This window comes from Acartia tonsa, chromosome 7 (assembly GCF_053477335.1).
Source record: "Acartia tonsa isolate MP-2025a chromosome 7, ASM5347733v1, whole genome shotgun sequence".
Classification (NCBI taxonomy): Eukaryota; Metazoa; Arthropoda; class Copepoda; order Calanoida; family Acartiidae; genus Acartia; species Acartia tonsa.
In genome coordinates, this window is record NC_137266.1 from 15,239,037 (window position 1) to 15,257,743 (window position 18,707).

Below are 18,707 nucleotides of genomic sequence, written 5' to 3' on the forward strand. Positions count from 1 at the left end.
AGGAGCAATGACCGCAACCCACAGGATGCTTACTGCCAGGTATGAACATGTTGCAGAGAAGATATGTTATCCACCTGGACTTGTCAGTTTGATGACCAACTTCAACAACTTACCTGTTTCTAATGCGAGGTGTGAGAGAATTTTCTCACACCTCAAATTAGTTTACTCATCGAGGCGGTATAACCTAGAGAAAGAAACCATCCACGCCATCATGTTCTTGAAGATGAACAAGCTAGTCCCCAAGAAGTCCCAAGCATTTTGGGATAGGCAGGTAAAAGTTACCAAGAAGACAGCAACCAAGGAACTGGAAAAGTGAAATAATTCTTGTAAATATGTTTATCATATTAATTATGTTGGAAAGAAATAAAGTAGAAGTAAAGTAAAACAAATAATTTAATGAAATAATTTTGTGTTTTTTAAATATCTGTATCATTACCATTATAAAATAAATGTTGTAATAAAACCCAAAAAACTGTTTATTGATATATTTTTTTTTTGGCAGTATTGTTATTTAATTTAACAAGGATGAATAATCAATAAGTAGCGAAGCCAAAAACATTACTCAAATCATACTTGTCTTGTGTCTTTATGCGTGGATGGTCTCTTGCTCGAGGTTCTAGAGTAAATAAGTTGGACATCAAATGAAAGTAAATACTAAATATCCAAAAATAAATTTGAATTTCAATTAAAGGGTGATGGAAAAAAATAAAAAATGCGTACTTGCCGCTTCGCTTATATTATTGTACATTCAAACATCAGTAAACCAAAAATCAGACCAATCGGATAATTAGGTCACATAAAAATTTGTTGTTAAAATGTAAAAAAAATACGGACATTAATGTCAGAACTGAATTATCAGAATGCGAATATATAAGAGTCTAAGCAAAATTGTAAGTAAATTTGTTTAAAAACAGCTTGATAATCAGGTTTAATATGAGCGTACATTTAAAACCGAGTTTCAACGCAAAAAAAACGCGGAGCCGAATCTAGAAATACGGCTGCGGATGTGTGTATATTTGGTAACATATGGTTTTTAAGTTTAATTTAAGGAAATAGACCGTTAAATCATATTATTACTGTAAAAACTCACTTTAACCTAATGTGGAGCCGAGCCGTTCTGAACGACGTAAAAAATGCACGGAAATTCTTTTCGAACACAGGGATTCAATATTTTTAGGTAAGACTTATCGATAAAACACACCCGATACTTTGTAATTTTGGAACGATATAAAAAAATAAAAAATAAACATAATTAAAAACAAAGTATGGAGCTTGCCGAATTATTCACAGTATAAAATCTGTGCGTTTAAAATTGAAATTACCAAAAGGCAAAATAAGAATAATTAAGTTATAACGAACAGACTTATCACTTTATATTTACAACTTATTACAAAATCCTTACCTTAATATACAGTAAATGATTATGTGTACTGCCTTCCGAAATAGAAAACATAGCCTATTATTTTGACGTGTAAGTACTCTTATGACATTCACTCAAAACAATAGACTACAATAATTTTTTTCGGACGACAGTACAGAATTAGATCTTCTTGTGTTGACACTTGACTAAGACTTTGTTTCTTTCTTCTTTTTTTTTATAACTATGCAAATAATATTTATCACTTTATTTTATTGTATTAATATAATTCCATTTGAAGTTTTCACATTGAATATTAATTTTTTATTATTTTTCACTTTTCTTTGTATCTAACTAACGCGTAGTATGACGTGTCAATACACTCTGAAATTCAAATAAGGACTGAAGAACTGTGTGTGTGTGCACGAGGTGCACGAGGTAGAAATGTACATGGGTAATTAGAAACTTCAATATAATTTATTTCGTTATATTTACATTTTTTAAAATAAGATTTTTTAATATGTTTTGACCACGGTAAATAATAAAAATTTGTTGGAGGAATTTTTGTGTATATATTTATCCCTGATATAACAGCATACACCGGAAACGGATGATATCAAATAACAGGGAATCTATAAATATATTGTTACAAATACAATTACAAACTATTATAAGTTAACTTTAATATATTTCATTATCGTTATATACTTTTTTTACGTAATGCAAAATTATCCTTTTTTAATATTAGGAAGAATTTTTATTTTACCCTGTAAAAAAAGCAATGAAAAAAGTAAGACGTCTAAAATGTCGTATTCTTAACAGGTAGACTTTTTGGAGTAAGGAAATTATGTCATCACATTAATTTCATAGAAAGAACCTAAAAGTCTAATATATCTAGTAAATTTTATTTCGGAATTGTTTAACGAACATACTTAATTTAAGATTGCGTGATTTATTTCGAAATAGAAATATAAAACGTAAAAATTTATTATTTTTCAAAATCTTCTATTTATTTACCAAGTACTTCGTATATAAATATTAAGAAATTTGAATATTTAGAAAAATAGAAATAGGGATGTATTTTTGAACGAAGTGAGAGGGGAATTAATATCCTATTTTTGAAATAGAATTCCTGCACACGTATATAAATATTCCCCAATTTCAATATTTTCATATGTCTAAATTCCCTTCCAAATTTACTCGAAATACGATACGTTTAGGGTTTAGAATAGTTAATATTTAAAATATCTAGTAGACACATCATTGAAATAAATATTTAGTTGCTAGACTAAAATGTTTTCAAGAATTGTGTTTATATATCCTACAGTAAAGAAAACTGTAAAAACAAAAAACGAGCAAAAACTCACTCGTTTTATCATTTCATATTTTCAAACAGATAAGAATATTCTCTGAAAAGGCTAAGGAAACATGCAAACAATTTGGTTATCATAAAAATATATATTAATTGAAAATCAAGAAAAGGGTAAATTTTCTGTATCTTTAATTTGTATATTGAGAATAGATGACAACACCCATTGAGTTATAATTTTTTTTTTGAAAAATATCAAATATGTTTATAAGAAAATTTATGAAAATAACTTGAGAATATAAAAAAATGTCTTCTAAATATTCAAAAATTGTTCCTTTAATTCTGTGAAATACATTGTATTAAATTTGTAAGGTTTAATTATATTGTTTTATTTTTTTATCTAAAAATCCTGTCCATCATATTTTAAGAAAATAATTGATGGAAGATTTATTATGTGAAGATATATCAATAATTCTAATACTTATAAAATGTACAAAAATAAGTTTCTGGACAATATCTTAATATTTCTTGTTTATATTGATATAATTAACATAGTTTTAACAATGCTCCAATGCATTCCTTATCTATATTTCTATAAAAGGGGCTCTTGGAACAAACAAAACTTAGATTTGCCTCATACCAATTAGTAATGATTGCAAGTTTCTTTGTTTGACAGAAAATGTCTTGGCCCATGAACAGGTAGAAATCATTACCATGAATAGTTTATGTCTTTAGAATTTTGGAATCATAGGGTTGGTTGTCTCCTATGTACATGTATGATGTCATGAGTCCAAGAGCAACTCAGATTAAAGATAAATTCACTGAATGAAAAAGTCTTTGATACTTCTTAGTTATTTTTTATTGAAATATATTTCGGTAGACATTACACCCTCTTCAGTCTAAATGACATAAATCATATTAATTTAATTTACATATTTAAAGATAGGTAAAAATAAAGAAATTTCTATAACTATAAAGGCAGAAAATGTTGCTAAAATGTTGCCAAAAAAAGAAGAAAATAATATGATCAACCTTGAGTTTAGTTGGATGTTAAAAGTAAACTGAAAAGGATTTTTTAGCAGGAGACAGTAATCAGCAGGGGGGGGGGGGGGATGTTTAAAAATACATTAATATACATAAATTCTAATATTTAACATTTTTATATGAAAAAACTATTGTCTTTTTTATTATATTATCATTCAAAATTAAAGTTTACTTTTATTGATAAAATATTTAGAATTAGGTTCTGCTGCATAGATACTGTAGAATAAAATTAGTATTTAGAAGTCAAGCTGTTTATAAATTATTGTTGATAGTCAAAAAACATTTTTTAGAAGGTTATTTTGAAGAAACTTTTTTATCTATGGGAAAGAGCTATCATTTACTATATCTATCATAGTACTCCAAAGATTTTTAAAGAAGTAATTGTTTATACATAATTATAATAAAAATTTTGTTTATAAGTTTATGTCTTGTAAAATAAAAAAAAATTTTAATTGCTATCAGCTATCATTTACTATATCCATTATATTGACAAAAAATTGGTATTTAAAAGTTAAACTATTTATACATTATTATTGATAATCAAAAAAACATTTAAAAAAAGTTATTGTGGAAAAGGTTTTTTAATATTGGATTTAGTTATCATTTATGATTAAAGAGTAAACAGCATATAATTACATGTAAACTTAACGGATTATCCAGCTTACAGAATAAAAAATAGTATTTTTCTTGATAAACTATAATGTACAAGATCTATTATCTAAATACAAAATATTTAGAAATATATACTTTTAATGGCAGTAAATAAGAACTCTGCAATCAAGATAGGTTAACAATCGAAAATTGATTTTTAGACATTTTAAGATAAGCTGCTAATATAGGCTTTTTAGCAGAAAATGAAACTGAATCATAGGTTTGATATCTTAGATATTCTGAAAAACTCTTTAAATGTTGATTATGAAGGTTATTTTAAAGAAGCAATTTTCAAAATCAACACTCAAATGGAAATAGGTATTCAATTATTAAAAAGAATTCAACTCAAATATTTTGTTAATCATATTTCATCTACTATTAATTCTTTCATCATATTTCTTAAAGAGAGTATATATGAAGTAAAAAAAAAACTTTTGAATTTAAAATATATTTTTTAATTGTAAGAAAATTTTCAACTTGCAAGAGCCAAATTTATTCATCTTAAAAAAAAACAATATATTTTGAATCCATTATAAGATTTGTAGATTTATTGTCTTTAGATCCTAATTGCTGGCATATTTCAACAGTGATAAATTTTGTTGGGTCTTTTCTCAATATTTTTATTGTAAGTAGTAATTATACTATACTGAAATATTTTACCTTTTTAGTAATTACTCTTTATTTCATTATGTTTTTAAATATATTCATTTGTCAAAGATATTAAGGCAGAAACATAATTTTGCATCTGATATAAGATAAATCGATGATTTTATGTGAAAATTCCTTATAATGATATGCATTAATTATAAAACTAACTTGGTATTGGGTCTGTCATGAAAAGGCAGACATAAAATTTTTCTATGTAAAATTCAATTAACTTATATCCAAAATAAAGTGAATGGAATTCATAAGGAACCATGACAGTGTGATTTATCTATCTTCATAATATTTTGCTTTAATAAAACTTTTTTTCTATCTCAATATTTTTTTTCTTAAAGCTGTATAGTTTTTACCAAGACAAGAATACTTACCATACAGCTATAAACATTTTTACCTGGCTTCAGGTTATACATAGGTAATATTTTTAGTTGTCTAAATTGAAATATGAGTATTAAGATATTTAAGTTTTCCGGAATTTTAAAGTTAGGGGGAGATTTGAAATCTGCATCAAATTTTTAGGATTTTTTATAAAATTCGTTTTTTCTATAATTCTTTATCTAAAAGCGGAAATGCAATTTAAGTTAATTAATTTTGGCATCTGTGATTGGTGGATTTTAAAAATCTGCGCTCTGATTGGATGGCGTACATCATTCAACCAATTAGAGCACAGGTAGTTTAAAATCCACCTATCCTATTAATCAAAATTAATTACCTTTAAATGCATTTCCGCTTTTAGATAAAGAATTATACAAAAAACGAATTTTATAAAAAATCCTTAAAATTTGATGCAGATATCAAATCTCCCCATTAAAATTATATATCTGAATGAGTATGCCTAATATATATATCTAATTAATTTTCATTTTAATAGGACTTATTATTGTTCTATTGCTGCTCCTTGGCGTAATTTTCTATTGTATTATGGTTTAACATCAGGTTTTTAGAAGTGAAGCTTCTTTATAACTAAAAATGTTTTTAGTCAAAAACATTTTGTAAAAAATAATAAGATTTGGATGGACACAGTCTGTTGGTATTGCTGAATAGACTTGATTTTTATATTCATTCTGATATATCAATGTTGAGCATCTTCTCTAAAACTCCCTTTGTATGACTGTCCATCAATACCATTACCTAATATCATATATTTTTTCATGCAAAATTTTAAAAAATTGTTAGATGGTAAAGAACCAAGCTTAGATGTAGAATATCAATGTACACTTCTGTCTGCTTGCATGCTCTATGGAAATGTAAGTTCCTTAAAATAGAAAAAGGTTTACAAATCTTCCTCCTAACTTCAAGTCTTTTTTGACTACCTCAACCTATTGTTGTAAAAATGTAAGGAATGTTTAGTATGTCAAATTCTAATGCAATAGTTCAACGCGATTACCTTAATTCAAATTATTAAGTTTCATTTTTTAAAGAAAAAAATTAAATAGAACACTTTGAAAAACATAAAACAACTCAAAAACTGATTTGATTTCTAAAGATGGCAATGATTGCTTACAACACACTTATTGATCTCACAAGATATCTCCTCATTAGGTAATCAATGTTTAATTTTCAATAGAATAATACACGGCCTTGTCAACCTTCACAAAATATTAACCACATTTCATATATTTATAAAAAAATCAGGTTAATTTTTAAAAAGTTAGTTGATTTAAAGTAAAGAAAAAAAAATGGTGAAAAAATGCTTGAAAATACAAAGAAAAAGTTAAATGTTTTATAATTAATATGGTTATCCCTTCTATAGTTCTTTCTTGTACAAAAGTTTGTTTGAAACTGAGCAATTTATTTGTATTAAGTCTAAAGATCTAAAATGTCTAAAGTTATTCTATTATAAATCATGGAAAAAGTTAACCTAGTTTAAAAAATTAATTGTTCTTTTTTTCTAGTGGAACAGTTCATATGCCCTTTCACAGAATTATAAATGCTCCTTCATCCTTGCTTATGTAAGTAGATTTCATTACTTTGACAGGGAGATAAAGAGATAACTAAAATATTGGTTTGCTGGTTCTTCAAACTAGAAACTTGATATTTGATTTCTGTTTAAGCTATGAAATAAAATAATAACATTTATATAAAAACAAGGATGACAACATCCATAAAAGCGACGCACTGAAACGGTAGGACAAACGGAGATTAACATTGTATAGTGTCAGAACTGAATAATCAGAATATAAATATACAAGAGTCGAAGCAAAATTATAAGTAAATTTTAAACTGCTATATACAGAATAATGTTTATGGACATACTTACATTTTTAGAACTTGATTATAAAGATGCTTCGCCTAATATATTGTTATTGTTGTCCTAGGAATCAGTATTAAAAAAATTAGATAAATCGGATAATTTTATCTGATGTAAATTTTGTTGTTAAAAAAGTTGAAAATCAACATGTTTAAAATGGACGTACGCACTTTCTAGTAACGATTATAGAGTTACAACGCTTTTTAAATCGTACCTAATTACTACAGGAATCACCATGCAAAGTTTGAAATCGATAGGACAATTCTAACATGCCTAAATTAACGAAAAAAGCTATTCGTTACAGACGGACGGACCGACCTACCCTAATTATAGAAAAGCTTCGCTTTAAAAAATGATATTCTTACTATACATTGCAACAATCTAACTTTTTTTACTGAAACTATTCTTATGTTGTATAATTTGGTTATTTCTAGATAAAAATTTTCAGAATTATAGCATCTGTTGAAATATTTCTTGTAGCTGTTTTCTTTGATTGTCTCTATCATAATACTCCTGAAAATAACTTTGGAATTCTAAAGGAAGGTAAGTTATCAACTTGTTTAAGAAATTAATGATCTTAAAACCCCTATTCTAAGATATTTTAAGTAATTAAAGTTGCTTTTTGTAAAATTTAAAGGCGTTGCTACAAAAGACCAACTCTACGAAAGACCAACGCCTAGGGGGCCGAGCGCCCGCAGCTAGGCAGGTCAGGTATACCATTTGCAGCTATAGACCTTCCAGCTCTACGATTTTTTGTAGGCGTTGGTCTTTTGTAGGCGTTGGTCTTTTGTAGGCGTTGGTCTTTTGTAGGCGTTGGTCTTTTGTAGTGTTGGTCTTTTGTAAAACTTACTAGTTGGTCTTTTGTAGCAACGCCAATTTAAATTATTTTAGCTTGTTTTTCTGCCTGGAATGTGAGGGATAAATCTTACATGAGAAATATACAACTTTTAGACTACAGTTATGTTTTAACGTAAGTTATTATAACTTAAACAACTTTAATTATTTATTTTATTAATTTGATTTAGTTCATTGCACCTAATTTAATATAAATTCTTCATTTTTTATCACAGAATATTCTTTGTTGTTTGCCATCCTACAAGTTGGTTTTGCTACATCAGGTTAATAAAATAAAAATACAAATAATTGCTTTTCTCGTATTCATTCGAATCCGGTGGATAGGAACCGGTTCTCATCCATACGAAAAAACTATGTCTAGCATCGTATTATATCCAGCTTTCTACGAATATGAAAATGTACAATCATAAGATTAAAACCAGTTTTTTTAGCCGGTGCCTTCGGCACCTCGGAGCAAAAGCTGTTTATAATACGATGCGAGAAATAATTATTAAAATATATTGAAATTAACTTTTCTTGTAAGTAGAATGTTCATATTTTTGAAGAAAGAGTTTGAAACAAACACAGCTTTAAAAGGTTGGATATCTTATTGTTGACATAATTCTTTAATCAGTTAGCATCTATAATACAAAGTAGAACGATGTCTCTCTGTCTGTCTGTTTGTTTGTCTGTTTGTTTATAGTGAAGGATCTCGCTAACCGCTAAACCGATTGGGTTCTCCTTAACAGGGTAGCTTCTCATAGTTCCCGGGAAGGTTTATAACTATTTTCTTGGGGGGGGGTGGGACAGCCCCAACCCCCCCAAAAATGAAAAATACCCCCCCCCCAAAAAAAAAAAAAAATTTCATTTTAAAACTAAAATTAAGATTGTGGGGTCGACTACCCCCCCCCCCCCCCAAAAATAAAAACAAAAATATTACCCCCCCCCCAAAAGAAATTTTTCTAAAAAAATTTTCTTTTATATCTAAAATACGAAAAATTGGTTTGATCAAACCTCTTGGGGCAAAGCCCCTAGAGGCTAGGGGCGAAGTTGCTAGTATTGTTATAAAATAAGAAGGCCATTGCAGTTTTTTGGTTAAAGGAAAGCTGAATAAATATTTTTTTCAGGAATTGAAAGAGAAAAGAAGAGGAAAAGGAATTTTTTGCCAGCAAAATTAGGTATCTTTTTGCATTTTATTAATTTATATAAAAAATTTAGTTATCTTTTAATTAAAAATTTAGGATTTCTTCATATGGCGATAATCATAATAGCTGCCTGCGTCTATGTTATTGTTTACCACATATCTACCCTTCCCTCAGGTAATCATATATCTAGATAATCATAATAGCTACCTGTGTCTATGTTATTGTTTACCACATATCTACCCTTCCCTCAGGTAATCATATATCCAGATAATCATAATAGCTGCCTGCGTCTATGTTATTGTTTACCACATATCTACCCTTCCCTCAGGTGAGATAAAATCAACCTTATTTGACGTTCGCTCAAAGCCCCCCAAAAAATGGACTTAAAAGTGTATTAAACTGTATATAAGTCATTTGCGAATATATTGATACCATTAATTTGCATCTTATACAAAAAAAAAATATGTTTTTTTAATATTTTTCTCTTGCTACAAATCAAATTTCAAATTTGAGTCACCAAAAATGCGAAACTAATTTTTGCTCTAGAACAATCATTTTTTGGAGTTAGAAAGTGCTTAATACCTCATTTTAATCGCCTGGCATTGCTTTATAATATACAGGTAATAACTTGGTTGTTTTTAGAACAGTTGACTAAAACATCGAGGTTTTGTGATAAACCTACTTTTGTTGTTTCTCCATAAATGATATTTTTTTTTCCAAAATTTTTGGCTGTAAAGAAGCTTTATATATTCATATAACATCCACCTAAATTTGACTTTTGATATATTATCTATAACATCACCAGAAGGAATTGAATTTTGGAAAAAAATATTAATTTATATTTTACACTGCTATGCATTGTTCTCGTTCTTGTTTCTAAAAAATATTTATGTAATTAAAAAGATAATTATTTAACGCTTCTATAGATATCTTTTTCATTTTTCTAGGCTAAATATAACTATAATTACACCATTTTAAAGATAAACATCATAACATATTAATGCAATCATTGAATCGGTCTGTATTATTAAGCTGGCAACCCTTAAAACAGCTGCATTTCATAATAAACAAACAAAGTAAAACAATTTGTGAATAAGTGATTTACTATTTTAAAAAGCAAAACATTTTATAATAAGGGTGTGTATATCCATATGTACCTACGCCACCGTTAGCTCTTTTTGTTAACCCTTACAGATCGAGGGGGGGGGGGCTCAAAGAGCCCCCCCCTCTAGTTTTTTCAATCTCATTTTTTTTGTAGGTAAGATGAAGAGCTGTAACTTCATGACTTTTTAAGTTTAGTGATTATACGTCGGCAAGAGTTGATTTTATTAGGATATCTGGTCTGTGTCGGTCGTGGTGTCCGGTCAAAGTCGGTTGGGTTGCAAAACAAAATTTGAAAAAATTCTAAATAAATCTTAATTTCTACATTATGACTTTTGTGTATAAGGTAGAAACCTAAAATTTTTTGGTGAATACTTAGATATCAATGACCTTCTGAGAAAAGTGGTGTTATGAACGTTTGACCGCTCCCTGACCGACTTTATGACCGATTTTTTGTCCGGCTTTTACTACATACATATATCATGAATATCGTGGCTTCTATTACAGCTAGAGACCTATAATTTTTTTTGGTAAATCCTTGAGCAATAATAAACTGATAGAAATATTAATTTGCGCCGCCAACTGCCGTTTTTACCGCCGTAACCGCCGTAACCGCCGTAACCGCGAAATATTAAGGTGGGAATTGGGGCCCGATCTGTAAGGGTTAATTCAGGCGTGTTAGAATCTTAAACGTTGGGTGATGATTTTTGTAGCAGTTAGGTACTTTATAATCATTACATTCTGTACAGGGACTTCCAGGCAGGTGGGGACGGGGGGGGGGGGAGTAGGAGGTAAGAGGTTAGTAATTAATTTGGGGGCACCCCCAAAATTTTTTAATTTTAAATCTTTAATCTCCCCCTCACCCCAAAAAATATAAAAAGCTTGGACGTCCTTGCCTCTATGATATAAAGATTACCCCCACAAATTTTTACCCCCTCCCCTTTCCCCCAAATCAAAAAGCTTGGACGTCCTTGACTCTGTAAGTTCATTTAAAACATGCTGAAATCAATTTGTGTACAACAATTATCCTATTTATCTGTTTTAAGTAGCGAAGCTACTCTATAATTCAAATGTCCATCCGTCCGTCCGTCTGTCTGTCTGTCTGTCAGTCTGTCTGTCCGTCAGTCTGTCTGTCCGTCCATCCATCCGTCCGTCCGTCCGTCCGTCCGTCCGTCTGTTACGCTAATTCATTCTCAGATTTAAGACTCTGGATGGTTTTAGGCTACTTTTCTAGCCCTTCACTGTCCCTTTGAATAAATAGCCCCTGGACTCAAGAAGAATAGAAGAATATTCTTCTTTCAACATCATTACTTAAAATCAGTTTATCGAATTGAGAACAAATATAAAATCATCAAGTACATCACATTTTTTCCTATTTTGCATATCTACCTTATTTTATCTATTGCAAACTTTTATGTGTATTAATCTTATACACCTTAATAACTCTCCAAAAGTTTTAATTGAGGTCTAAGTCAAATTTGAATTAGATTGTACTTTTTTGCAAATTCGTCTGATATGACCCTTAAACTGTTTTCAACCTATTTTTAAAACGTATATAAAAAACATACTATGACACCAGTAAAATCAGACTGCAGAGCCTAAATTTGAATTAAGTCCCCAATAAACTTTTTTGGGGGGATTTAAATATTAATTTTTACTGTTGCCGTAGTCATTTTGATCAAAGCAAAAGGTCTTTTTTTTATTTGGGTAAAATTCGTAGCTTTTAGAGTGTTTTGCTTCATAAATATTGTATTCTGGTATAGAGTAAAATTAGGCCTTATGATTTTACGATAAAAATTCACTAAAAAGTTAAATCTTTACAATATACCAATGAATTAACATTAACATGTTTGTGTTCGTTCACCTATTTTAAACACATAAAAATTGGCTGTAAAGGGTTAAATTTGATGTCAACATGACAAGATGTCAACAAATGTTTATGCAATACAACAAAATTATTTTTGACACATATACAAATATGATATAAAATAAGATTATTCAAACTTATTTTTTTAAAATATTTTTTAAAAAACATGTATCTTTTACGTGTATAGTTTTCATTCTTTTCATTTTAATTAAATAAAAATTATTTAACTACATTGTAAATAAGTCACTTTGTGAAAACACTCTTTCGGAAATCATAAAAAAATTGAAATGAAACAAGAAATCTTATTGGTTTAACTTTAGCAAAAGTGTTTTATTGTATTATGTTAAATTTTTTACTGAAATTGATTGTTTTAGAAAAAAAATTATTTCCATCGAACATAGTAGAGTTTTTTATTATTGTATTGATATAAACTGAATCATATAAAATTGTTCTGTAAGAAACAATTTAACCCCAAACTAAAAGTTGCTTTTGCTTCCGTCAAAATGATCACAGCAACATATAAAATTAATCTTTAAATCCCCCCAAAAAAGTTTATTGGGGACTTAATTCAAATTTGGGCTCTGCAGTCTGTTTCTACTGGTGTCATAGTATATTTTTGATATATGATTAAAAAATAGGTTAAAAACAGTTTAAGCCCTTGGTTATCTGTTTCTTATGTGTTTCACTGTAACAAAACTTTTCAAAAAATGTGTAAGATGTTATAAAACGCATGTAATGTCTTTCACATAAATTTGTATTTGTATCACCTCTCAACTGACCTTTTGCTCTTGAAAATAAGGGTTCTTTTTGTAGGTGAAAATGGGTCACTTCATTATCACAATTTGTAAATGCACAGCAAGCGGAAATATTGAATGATCTGTGGACAAGCATTATAAATCAGTAATTGTAAACTATGAATACAAAAATATTATATCTAATGTGAACTTCTCATAACTGAATGGGCTTCCTGAAACCAGAGACCAGAGAATTGATCTTGCCCACTTGGTGAAAATATGGAGAATATTTAATCCATGAAAATTTCAGCCTTCTATCTTTTGTAGGAGCCAAGAAAATCACGATTCCCTCTTTCTGTCTCAGACGTACAGACGGACAGACGGACGGACGGACGGACGGACGGATGGATGGACGGACAGACAGACTGACGGACAGACAGACTGACAGACAGACAGACAGACGGACGGACGGATGGACATTTGAATTATAGAGTAGCTTCGCTACTTAAAACAGATAAATAGGATAATTGTTGTACACAAATTGATTTCAGCATGTTTTAAATGAACTTACAGAGTCAAGGACGTCCAAGCTTTTTGATTTGGGGGAAAGGGGGGGGGGTAAAAATTTGTGGGGGTAATCTTTATATCATAGAGGCAAGGACGTCCAAGCTTTTTATATTTATTGGGGTGAGGGGGAGATTAAAGATTTAAAATTAAAAAATTTTGGGGGTGCCCCCAAATTAATTACTAACCTCTTACCTCCTACTCCCCCCCCCCCGTCCCCACCTGCCTGGAAGTCCCTGTACAGAATGTAATGATTATAAAGTATCTAACTGCTACAAAAATCATCACCCAACGTTTAAGATTCTAACACGCCTGAATTAACAAAAAGAGCTTATGGTGGCGTAGGTACATACGGATATACACACCCTTATTATAAAAATGTTTTGCTTTTTAAAATAGTAAATCACTTATTCACAAATTGTTTTACTTTGTTTGTTTATTATGAAATGCAGCTGTTTTAAGGGTTGCCAGCTTAATAATACAGACCGATTCAATGATTGCATTAATATGTTATGATGTTTATCTTTAAAATGGTGTAATTATAGTTATATTTAGCCTAGAAAAATGATAAAGATATCTATAGAAGCGTTAAATAATTATCTTTTTAATTACATAAATATTTTTTAGAAACAAGAACGAGAACAATGCATAGCAGTGTAAAATATAAATTAATATTTTTTTCTAAAATTCAATTCCTTCTGGTGATGTTATAGATAATATATCAAAAGTCAAATTTAGGTGGATGTTATATGAATATATAAAGCTTCTTTACAGCCAAAAATTTTGGAAAAAAAAATATCATTTATGGAGAAACAACAAAAGTAGGTTTATCACAAAACCTCGATTTTTTAGTCAACTGTTCTAAAAACAACCAAGTTATTACCTGTATATTATAAAGCAATGCCAGGCGATTAAAATGAGGTATTAAGCACTTTCTAACTCCAAAAAATGATTGTTCTAGAGCAAAAATTAGTTTCGCATTTTTGGTGACTCAAATTTGAAATTTGATTTGTAGCAAGAGAAAAATATTAAAAAAACATATTTTTTTTTGTATAAGATGCAAATTAATGGTATCAATATATTTGCAAATGACTTATATACAGTTTAATACACTTTTAAGTCCATTTTTTTGGGGGCTTTGAGCGAACGTCAAATAAGGTTGATTTTATCTCAGGTAATCATATATCTAGATAATCATAATAGCTGCCTGTGTCTATGTTATTGTTTACCACATATCTACCCTTCCCTCAGGTAATCATATATCCAGATAATCATAATAGCTGCCTGTGTCTATGTTATTGTTTACCACATATCTACCCTTCCCTCAGGTAATCATATATCTAGATAATCATAATAGCTGCCTGTGTCTATGTTATTGTTTACCACATTACTATCCTTCCCTCAGGTAATCATATACAGGGTTTGGCCAGAGATCTAAAGGGACATGACAATAACCGATAAATTAATGAACATCCCCAATGATGATACACAAAATTACCCCTTCTGTAGATAAAATTTAATGGTTGAAACGTTTGAACACTTAACTCAATAAACCAACCAATTACAATTTAGTGAAGTCCCCAATGTTGTAAAGAACACGAAAAAGAAAACGTTATCATAAAACTTTTGGGACTAGTGTAATAAACAGCCCATTGTCCTCTCTCTCTCTCTCTTGTGTTTGGCAGCCGCACGTCAGTCAACTTTTGGCCTCATGGAAATCAATTTTAGAATTAGCTAGAAGTCCAAACCTGACCCAAACAGGTTTAAATTTGAGGCTTAGTCGCGACTGCCATACCCTAATCATATACAATTAATCTATGAGCAACAAACTTTTTCTGATGGTGAATCCAAACAGGCAAAAATCCTCAAATCTTACTTAATTTTTGTTTAGTTATTCAGAGCTTCATAACCACTATCATGATTGATATCATTCACAGTATCTACACTCCTGTTATCATCATCTGCTTCTCGGATCTCATCAAATTCAGAATCAAGGAATGTTTAAAGATAATCAGCAGCAATTATTCAGTCAAGATTCATGTTGATTAATGCTTAATGTACAAAAAAGAAGCTCTAAAATAATTAAGTTTTTAAATTTAAAATGGCAAATTTAATTATTGATTAACTAAACTAATTGTGCTTTGTTTCATATCCTAAAAACTCTAAAAGAAAAAGTAATATTTGAACATAATTTTAGCTGTTTCTTATAATATTGATAAATTTCAGTCACTTTTCAAGAACGGTTTCCAGGAAGTTGCCACCCCAAGACGACCACCACCAACATCTTCCATCAACTGCAATGTCTAAACTTTGGAAGATTTAGTAATTTTGTCAAACATGCTTTATAAATGGAACCCATGTGTATGTTTTGTAATAATAGGTGTAAATAAATGTTAGTTGGATAACTTTTTTAGAAAACTGTAAAGAATCTAAGGGATTAAACAATGGACAATGGTCGATAAACGTCCGCAATGATGATAAACAAAATTAACCCTTCAATAGATTAATTTTTTTGGTTTTGAAGTCTAGGCATTACTTGTTTGGTAACAAACAATAAAATATCATTTACAGTACCCAAAGTTTTGTGATAAAACTAAGAATACTATTGCAGTTTATAGTCCAATGTCCCATCCCTACCTGGGAAAATTCCATGTTTGACATCAAAAATTAGGTGGCGGCGCGGGTGTAAAGTTATCCATCTGATTTCTACTTTAAAACCACTTTTAAAGAAATTTAGCAAAACATTAGAGTAAAACACAAGAGGAAGAAAGGGTTAAATAACTGTATTTCCCTATCGCAATAACCTTGTACTGACTCTCAATTGGTTCTTTGAAAATCAACCAATGGTAACGGGAATATTAACACAGCCAAGTAGCAGAAAACAATTTGCTAGCAGACGAAAAATGTAATTGGAAAAAGGGGGGGGGGGGTTAATGGTGGCTGCAAGTGAGGCTTTTGGCTGACTTGTTAGGCCAAGGAATGACTTACAAATTGGGGTGAATTAGTGACTGATGGGTGAGTGAAATTTGCCGCGCTACACAGGGTAAATGCCGAGCCCTGCTAAGAGTTTCAAATAAAGAGTGTTAAAAAAACCAATCGCTTCACTTTTTTCAATATAAACCTTACAGTTTTGGTCCAAAACTAATAAAAAATAATACAATTCATGCCCAAGCAATGGCAATAAGAAAACAATATTGAATTTTGAATCTAGTCACCCTTCCAGAGCATTAAAGCTCGAAACCTAGCCCTTGCAGAGAAATTTGCCCTACGCCGGAATTGCTTATTAAAAGCGAAGCTTTTCTATAATTAGGGTCGGTCCGTCCGTCCGTACGTCCGTACGTCCGTAACGGATAGCTTTTTTCGTTAATTTAGGCATGTTAGGATTGTCCTATCGATTTCAAATTTTGCATGGTGATTCCTTTAATAGTTAGGTACGATTTAGAAAGCGTAGCAACTCTATAATCATTACCGAAATGTCCGTACGTCCGTTTTAAACATGTTGATTTTTTTACTTTTTTAACAACAAATTTTTATGTGATCAAATCATCCGATCGATCTGATTTTTGGTATATTGATTCCTGGGAGAACAAAGTATAATGTTATAAGCGAAGCAACTCTATAATCAAGTCCTAAAAATGTAGGTATGTCCATAAACATTATCCTGTATAAAGCATTTTTTTAACCAAATTTACTTAGAATTTTGCTTCGACTCTTATATATTTATATTCTGATTATTTAGTTCTGACAATATATAAGTGTTAATGTCCGTTTGTCCTATCGTTTCAGTGCTTCGCTTTTATGGATGTTGTCATCCTTGTTTTTATTTAAGCTTCAAATGATTTTAAAATATTTAACAAGACACTTGAAATTTACAACTATTTACATAATCAATAAATGTCATAATGTCACAATTTATTAGAGATTTATTTGAAACAATTATTTTAGATTTAAAAGTTATTAGTGTTTTAGAATTCTAACAGCTCTTAATTACATAGATACACCATAAAATAAAACTTTCTATTGGTTTTGATAAATATACATATATTACAACATTCTTCAAAAGTCATATTTGTGGGTTGCAAAACTTTTTAAAACAAGAAATTTTGGGAATAGTCCCTTTCGTGGCAACGCCCCTTAAGGGGCGATTCGTCATATTTCTAAAATGGCTTTTTAAAGGTTATTTTAGGTATGGTTAGGTTAAATTGGGTTAGGTGATTGCCCCACAGTGTTAGGCAATTGGCCCCGCAGGGTAAGAGCCCCCTGCAGGGACTAGAAATAGGAGAAAAGCTACTGTAAAAAGTACGAAGAATCGCCCCTTAAGATGTGTTGCCACGAAAGGGACTATACCCGAAATTTTGATATCTCAATATTTAGTAAATTCCTATTTTGTGTTTACCAACATATTTAGCTAAAATGGTGCAAATCTGGGCCTAAGCCTTACCGTCTAGCTCTAGGCAGCAGACACTCTCAATGTATTTAGCTAAAACTTCACACTGTCGCAGTGAATTCCGCTCCCTGACAGAACATCTGTCAATCCCTGCTTTTATTAAGTTGAGTTTCTTATCTTATTTTAATTATATTTATTTAACTGTGTAAATTATAATTTCTGTTATCTTTTATGAACTTTTCTTGTAAAGTTTATTTTTATAATTACTCCAACTACACTTTCATAAATAATAAAACTAAAATATAATTTTCTTGGCATCTGAATGTATTATTCAGAATTTTTTTGTGAAGATTTTTTGAAAAATATGCATTCCTTACAAGGGAGTAAGGGAGGGGACAATGGATCGAATATTTAATTTTTAGGAGTCTCAGACTTTTGGTACTGGCTTAAAGGGAATGTGCAAGAATTTAGCAGGTTCTGACTGACTTATAGTACTAGCACATCAAATGCCACTAACTCGCTGTGTTAGTTTTGAATATAGCAGACGGATATATTTGTTATGAGATGGCTGGTTTTAAAAATCTTTTTTTCTCCAAAAAATATTATTTCATAGATAAAAACTTTATTGTGATATTTGTGTAATAAACAATCTAAGAACCCTTGGATTTATAGTGGCATTTAAACTTTAGGAATATGGGTTGAACGAGTTCCAGGGATATTTTTAGTAATTTATTACAGAATGGTTATGTCAGTCTGATGTACTAATAATCTAATTTTCAATGAATGTTTTTTTTCTTATTTTA

General features: G+C 30.0%; 1 long non-coding RNA gene across 1 annotated transcript; it reads left to right on the forward strand.

Moving 5' to 3' along the window:
* Positions 1 to 9,231: 9,231 nt before the first annotated feature.
* Positions 9,232 to 15,484, forward strand: LOC145324389 (uncharacterized). The gene is made up of 3 exons (XR_013881270.1): positions 9,232 to 9,284; positions 9,348 to 9,425; positions 15,409 to 15,484. It is a non-coding gene; the product is annotated as an uncharacterized LOC145324389 (long non-coding RNA).
* The last annotated feature ends 3,223 nt before the right edge of the window (positions 15,485 to 18,707 follow it).